Below are 8,234 nucleotides of genomic sequence, written 5' to 3' on the forward strand. Positions count from 1 at the left end.
CATATTCCACAAGGAAAGGCAATTAGCTAATGAGATCTTTAACAAATTCTTGTGCTGCATTATGGACTAGATATCATAGATTCTCTCTTTTAAGTTTCAACAGCCAGTACCATTACAAATATTATTTTATGTGAAGGGCATTTTTTGAATATTGTGTATTATTTTTTTAAAATTTTAGTAAATTAATCCATCCATCACAATAATTGTCCATCCTAAGAAAGCTCATATAAAAGACTTTTTATACACAATTATGATTTAATTGAAAATTTGTTTAACCTATTTATAGACTATATATAGTTATGAATATGACTAAATCAAGTAGTTTGTACAATCATGACTTCAATTCATTGTTCCAATTATTCTAATCATTGATCCACATTACAAAATTTGTTTATTTTGAATCATAAAGTTTGTGGGAGTAATTCAATGTTTTTATGAGACAAATTGTTGATTAAATAGTCCTAAGTATGAACAAGATTTCAAGGCCAAGCTAACTACTCCACCCTGAATATACTTTAGTTTTAGTATTTTAAAACAATACCCAATTAATAATATTAGTACCAATTTAAAATTTAAATTTCAATTAAGAAAAACAATCTACCCTAACTATGACAATTTGGTAACCATATACTAGCATGGATTTACAATAAAAATGTTACATAACTCATTCATTTTTCTATTTTTTTAAAAATTTACTTCATTATTTATTGACTTAATTCTTAAAAATAAAATAAAAACTACAATTAACTTACCCATCTTGTCATAATTTTCCAAACAAAATTTCAAAACCACTCTAAACCTTTTCAAGCCCATCCCAACTTTAATTCCTGAATCGGTTGTACTCGTCGATTGTCAAATTCAGACATTTTAACATTGGGTTCGAGTTCAGAAACCTAACCGGGTTAGGGGATACATTAGGGGATTACAAGGAAAGTGACTTGAATTAGAAACCCTTATCCAAACATGGTTTATTGAAAGTGAGGTGCTTCAATTCAGTTTTTTTTTTTTTTTTTTTAATGGGACCAACCTCTTGGTTAAATATGACAATAATAAAATGGAGCATAAAGAGGGTAAACCAAACCGGACCCTTATATTTAAGTATGTAAGTAATATGTATGAGCTAGCAAGATCCTAGGTGAAGGTGTGTGGTGGTGATAAAATTTTGCAGGAAGTTCGCAAATCTCTAGGTCTTCTTCCTCCTCCTTGGGTTTCATTTCTCCTTTCTTCTTAAATTCAAAACTTTCAAGAAACAGAGAGAGGAGAGAGTGTGTACCTCAAATGGTGCAAACCAAGAAGGAAAGCTTGGAAATGAGCAAATGTCGATGCCGCAGCTCGAGGTTCCCCGATTCCTGAACCAGACCCACAATCTCTTTCTCACTTCATCAAAACCATCTTTTTCTCTCTTCCTTTCCATCATCTTCATTCTTCTCCACTTTTCTTATCTCCTATCCACCGCCGCCGCCGCCAAACACCGCGGTCTCTGTACTTTTCTCTGGCTACAATCCTCCGACACAAAGCTTCGAGTTTTCTCCGAACTGGACTATTAACTCGACAATCCCTGTAATTGGACCTACCTGAACATGCAACCCACATGGCTGCATCTCCGAAAATCAACATTCAATCCCTACTCATTACAACTTCCAATACCAACAAATCTTCCTACTTAAAATCCCATCCATAAAACTAGTCATCTCCGGCGCAAACCTTCACCGGCCACATCCAGATTACTCTGTCCAAATGTCTATCACTCCGTCTCATTCGACTTAAGCTTCAACAGTCTACTTGGTTCCATCCCACCTTCAATTCGGAAACCTCCCCAGTTTAGAAGAATTGATTCTTAACCTCAAATCAGTTAACCGGAAAAATCCCTGCCGAGATTAGCCAATGCAGAAAACTCAGAAACCTGGTTTTATTCGATAATAGCTTAAGCGGGATAATCCCAGTGAATGGGTTTGATATCTAGCCTCGAAGTACTCCGTGCCGGCGGTAACAAGGACATCGCCGGAGAAATACCCATCGAGCTTGGAAATTGCAGAAATCTGACGGTTCTGGGTTTAGCAGATACCCATATCTCCGGTTTCACTTCCGACTTCATTGGGTAATCTCAGAAAACTTCAAACTCTTTCAATCTACACGACAATGTTATCTGGTGAAATACCTCCTGATTTAGGAAACTGTTCTGAACTTGTCGATTTATATCTATATGAAAATGACATTTCTGGTTCAATCCCACCTGAAATCGGTAAACTAAAGAAGCTTGAGAAATTGTTACTATGGCAGAACAATTTAGTCGGTAATATACCTGAAGAAATTGGGAACTGTTCAAATATTGTATCAATTGACGTTGCATTGAATTTCCTCTCTGGCCGCAATTCCTCAGTCACTTGGTGGGTTGTTTAAGCTTCAAGAGTTGATGTTAGTAATAACAATCTCTCCGGTTCAATCCATCTGTAATTTCAAACGCAACAGTTTGATACAACTACAACTTGATACGAATCAGATCTCCGGTTTGATTCCAGTTGAGATTGGTATTTATCGAATCTAATCGTGTTTCTGCTTGGGATAACAATCTTGAAGGAAGCATACCTTCAACTTTATCCCGTTGCATCAATCTTCAGTCACTCGATTTATCGCATAATTCACTCACCGGAAAGTCTACCGGCTCCCCTGTTTCTTCTACAGAATCTCACCAAGCTTCTCTTGATCTCAAACGATATCTCAGGCTATATCCCGCCGGAGATTGGGAGTTGCAGTTCGTTGATTAGGGTTAGGCTCGGTGATAATCGAATCGCCGGTCAAATACCTAAGGAAATTGGGGGTTTGAAAAACTTAAACTTCTTAGATTTGTCTGGTAATCGTCTCACCGGTCCGATCCCGGACGAGATCGGAAATTGCGCTGAGCTGCAAATGCTGGATCTGAGTAAGAACGATCTTCAAGGTCAGCTTCCTGGTTCGTTATCATCGTTGTCTGAACTCCAAGTGCTTGACGCGTCGGATAATCAGTTTTCCGGCGGAATACCGACGGATTTCGGACGTCTGAGATCGCTAAGCAAACTTGTGTTATGCCGGAATTCGTTCTCCGGTTTGATACCTCCGGCGATCGGAAAATGTTCGAATCTACAGTTGCTGGATCTTAGCGGGAATGGGTTTAGCGGGAATATACCTGTAGAGCTTTGTATGATAGAAGCTCTTGAAATCGCTCTTAACCTAAGTTTCAATAATTTATCCGGTTCAATACCATCTCAAATTTCATCTCTGAACCGGCTTTCAATACTTGACCTATCTCATAACAATCTTGATGGCAATCTAGGTTCTTTAACCGGACTCGACAATTTAGTCTCACTAAACATCTCCTACAACAACTTCACCGGTCCACTCCCCGACAACAAGCTGTTCCGACAACTCTCGTCGGAAGAGTTAACCGGAAACCGAGGCCTATGTTCCGACCCCGATTCGTGTTTCGCAAGTAAAATACCTCGAAACACGAAAGGGGTTAAGAGCTCGAGGGCGGTTAAAATATCGCTCGCGCTGCTCATCACGCTCACGGTCGTGATGGTGATGGTCGGTATCGCGGCGGTTATCCGGTTACGTAGAACGGTTAGAGGAGAAGACGATTCGGAGACCGACTCCTCCTCTTACCCGTGGCAATTCACGCCGTTTCAAAAGTTGAATTTCTCGATCGATCAGGTCTCGAGATGTCTCGTGGCATCGAATGTCATTGGGAAAGGTTGCTCGGGAATGGTGTACCGAGTTGAGATGGACGGAGGAGAGGTTATCGCGGTGAAAAAGCTATGGCCGATGACCTCGGCCGAGGACGAGTCTGAGAATAAGTGTGGTGTGCGTGACTCGTTCTCGGCCGAGGTGAAGACACTCGGGTCGATTCGACACAAGAACATAATTAGGTTTTTGGGTTGTTGTTGGAATAGGAAGACTAGGCTTTTAATGTATGATTACATGCCTAATGGAAGCTTAGGAAGTGTTCTACATGAGAGGAATGGGAAGTAATCCTATTGTGTGGGAATTGAGATACCAAATTCTTCTTGGAGCCGCTAGAGGGCTAGCTTATTTGCACCATGATTGTGTTCCTCCTATTGTACATCGAGATATCAAGGCCAATAATATTCTTATCGGGCTCGAGTTTGAGGCTTACATAGCCGACTTCGGCTTAGCCAAACTCGTTGACGGTGGTGACTTTGCTCGTTCATCTAACACGGTTGCGGGTTCCTATGGCTACATTGCCCCGGGTAAGCTAAACCTTGATCTACTCTTTTTGTTATATATATTCATGGTTTAGAAAAAAACTTATTTAAAAAAGTGGATCATTTAGGATTGTTTGATGTAGAGTTATTAGAGAAAAAATTGATATAAAAGAGATGAATTATTTGAGTAAAATGGCTTAATTTGATTTATGACCCATAAATTTAAGTTATTTTGATTAACCTTCGTTAATAAGCCTTTAGATTAAATGATAAAAAATTCTTTCATATTTGAAAATGTAGAATAACCTTTATAATGAATTGAAGATTTGAATTTGAAGTAGAAAATTAACTATTTTTTTTTTTTTTGTTATAAGTTGTTACTAACTTAGCTAATTAATTTTTGTTTTGTTTTCAATTTTTCATCTTAATAATTATTTTTAATGATTGGTGTATAGGTCTTTTAAAACAAGATGTCCTACCAAATAGGTTTCTAATAGGTGCTAAGTTATCAATATATTATGTAAAGCACTAATTTTGAATAATTATTTTGTTTAGAGTATGGATACATGATGAAGATAACCGAGAAGAGCGACGTTTATAGCTATGGTGTGGTTATGTTAGAAGTGTTAACGGGTAAGCAACCAATCGATCCAACAATCCCAGATGGTCTACATGTGGTGGATTGGGTTAGAAAGAATAAAGGAAGCGTTGAAGTTTTGGATCCGTGTTTACGAGAAGATCAACCCGAGTCAGAAGCCGATGAAATGAGACAAGCACTAGGCGTAGCTATGTTATGTGTGAACTCTTCACCCGACGATAGACCAACTATGAAAGATATAGCTGCAATGCTCGAAGAAATTAGACTCGGAAGAGATGAGTATTTGCTCATGAAGGGTTCGTCTAGAAATCATTGCCGCGAAAACATAAACTCCCCCGAAGTTTTGACTGGGTCCTCGTCCGAACCGGTGAAATCGACAAATCATTATAGTGGTAAAACAAGCTTGTCTTCTTCCTAGTACAATAGCTTAACTTTTTTTTAACTTGTATGTTTTTTTGTTGATTTTTGTACTTGTTAGTTTGATTGTGTATATAAAGAAGGAAAATGTTGATTTCTTTCAACCAACTTATTGGTGAATTGTTTCTTTGTGTTTTAGGATCATAATTAATTGGTTATGTTTAGACTTTGTTGATGAATATATATTTGAATAATTTTATCTATTTTTTTTTTTTATAAATACGGACTCTAACCAATATATCATAATTAATCAATATATCATAATTTAATCGAAATCATGACCCATAAAATTCTTATACTAAATGAAAAAAGTCATTTAAAATTTTGATTTTGACTATTTTCTTAATAGAATTAAGATAAAATAACAGTTACAAATAAGATAAATAAACTTTATTAGTTTATTTGAAGTAGTATAATATGATTTTTATCAACTAGAGAGTATATATACAATATGTTACATATGTAAGAAAAAGGCATAATAAACTTATATGCCTATATTTCTAAGGATTTGAATTTTGATGTTGACATATATATACAACACACCATCAATGTTCTTATAACAAATTAAAATATAAATATACAAAAAAAAGAGTTAATAATAATCAAAATTACTTTTTATCAGAGAATTTTTCCTTAACTTTCTCAGTTACTTTCTCCACAAGAGTTTCTGTGGCCTTACCAGCAACCTCTTTGGTAATAGTTTTCACCTATATGTTTTTCAATTAATAAAATTAATTTTCAACAACAAAAATAAATAAAATCGCGAGTTGAACAACTTACGCTCTCTGTGACGACATTGCATGTTTGGGTAACCGCCACCGCCCCATCTTTCACCGCCACCGCAGCTTCGGTCACCTTTTCAAAGGCCTCTATTTTTTTATCCTCGGACTTCGACTACATTATTGATCGAAAACCATTAATATTATTTCAAAAATTGCGAATTTTCTTTATTAAAAACATTGGAGGAAAAAAGAAACTAACTTTGGACAATGGGTTGGAGGGCGATACAAAAGTCCTACGGGCATGAGTCCTTCGGGCAGTCGACTCAAAAGATTTTGAATTGGATGGCGAGACAAAAGCCCTACGACTATTAGCCCTTCGTGCAGCCTCAATACATTTTGGATTCGAGAGCGTGACTAAAGCCCTATGACCATTAGTTCTTCGGACAACCTCAAAAGATTTTGAATTGGAGGGTATGATTAAGGTCCTACGGCTATTAGCCCTTCGGGCAGCCTCGATAAATTTAGGATGAGATGGCAAGAAAAATGCCCTATGACCATTGGTCCTTCGGGCAGCCTCAATAAATTTAGGATGGGATGGCGAGACAAATGCCCTACCATTAGCCTTTCGGGCAGCCTCGATAGATTTTAAATTTGAAGCCGAGACTAAAGCCCTATGGCAATTAGCCTTTCGGGCAGCCTCAATGGATTTGGGGAATTTTGATGTAACTTTGAATGCTTTCATGATTGTTGTGGTTAAACTTTTTCTCTTTGGAATACTTTTGATTCTAAATATTTGATTTTACTGTTGAGGTTAGTTTTGTTGGTTAGGGTAAAAAGTTAAAATTTAGAAAGTGAGAAAATAGTATATAATAAATTGCATATAAGTCGGAGAAAATCTCTCTATGTCCATTAATATTTAACTGCATGCTCCAATCTTTCTAATATAAATTAAAACAAATCCACTTATAAGTAATAATGGCAATAAACATGTGTATAGTAGATAAATAAATAAAATTGATTAAAGACCTAGAATAAGTTTAAATCTAAATAAAAACATAGAAGGTTTATATAATTATGTGAACTATCTTAATGATGTTTGTTATTGTAAAAGCAAATTTTGCCATGTTATGATTAATATCAATTTAGTTTTCATTACATGTTTAATTTGATTTGTTTTTACTTGCTTGAGATTTTAATTTTGTATTTATTTTTTTGTAATTTTACTTGGTTATCACAAATTTCATCTTATTAAAAATAAATAAAATAATATTGCAGTAATTAATAAAAATAATTATTATTTAGAACATTTTCAATATATAGTGTTATTGTATCCACTTTAAAATTGTCTCTAAATCAATAATTAGTTATAACTAATGTTATAAAAATCGTTCCGGTTGGCAACTCAATTTTGGGTGAATTTCGGTCCGAACAGTCACATACGTTGAGTTGCTGACCGAAACGGTTTGAAGCTATATTGACATCTCCCGAATCTTACATTTTTTAACAATCTTGTTGAAGTTGTTCCGAGACTCGAATTTGTAGAATAGATTTCGGGAGATGGATTTAATCAAGTTTTGCGCATCAAATGATACCGATGTCTTTTGTTGTTGTCCTTTGCAAATGAAATGATTTTTTTTGTTTTTTTGGTTTTTCTTGTTTGATTTGGTGGTATGATGGGATCTAAGTGTGTTTCATAAACTTGATCTTAGATCATTAGTTAGGACTTCTTTTTGGAGGTTGTTTCCAAATAACTATTTTTTCATAGTTAACATCTATGAACTTTTCACTATTTTTCTAATTTTTTCTTTCTAAACTCATTGTTTTTCGTCATTCTAATTCATTTCTCATAAAATAGACCACAAAATAGTGCATTTATTGCTTTGAAGATTGAACACATTTATTCATTCGATATCATCATCGAGAATTCATGTTTGAAAAAATTCGGTAGAAAATCTTACATAATTAACTACGAAAACAAACACTTCTCCTATTTTCAAAACGAAATTATTATTCTGATTCCCAATCAGCAACTTTGGTATAACTTCCCTTATGATCATATTGAAGAAACAACCCATCATCTTTTGCCTTCCATAATAGGCTGAACTTGTTGGCATCCCTCTTGGGGTCAAACGAGGTGATGCCGCTAAACATCGGTCCCCATGTTAGCGTGCATGTGTACTCGCTATGAACTTCGGTCACTACCCATTTGAATGTTTCTCCGACCTTGATTGACCTATTGACTGTGATCTCGGGGCCCTTAGTGATCCTGCAGTACAGGCTCACTGACTCCTTATTTGA

At 35.8% G+C, this 8,234-nt stretch overlaps 1 pseudogene; it reads left to right on the plus strand.

Moving 5' to 3' along the window:
• The first annotated feature begins 1,667 nt into the window (after window positions 1–1,667).
• On the plus strand, window positions 1,668–5,387 carry LOC124912854 (annotated as a pseudogene).
• Window positions 5,388–8,234: the final 2,847 nt, after the last annotated feature.

This window comes from Impatiens glandulifera, chromosome 8 (assembly GCF_907164915.1).
Source record: "Impatiens glandulifera chromosome 8, dImpGla2.1, whole genome shotgun sequence".
Taxonomy (NCBI): Eukaryota; Viridiplantae; Streptophyta; class Magnoliopsida; order Ericales; family Balsaminaceae; genus Impatiens; species Impatiens glandulifera.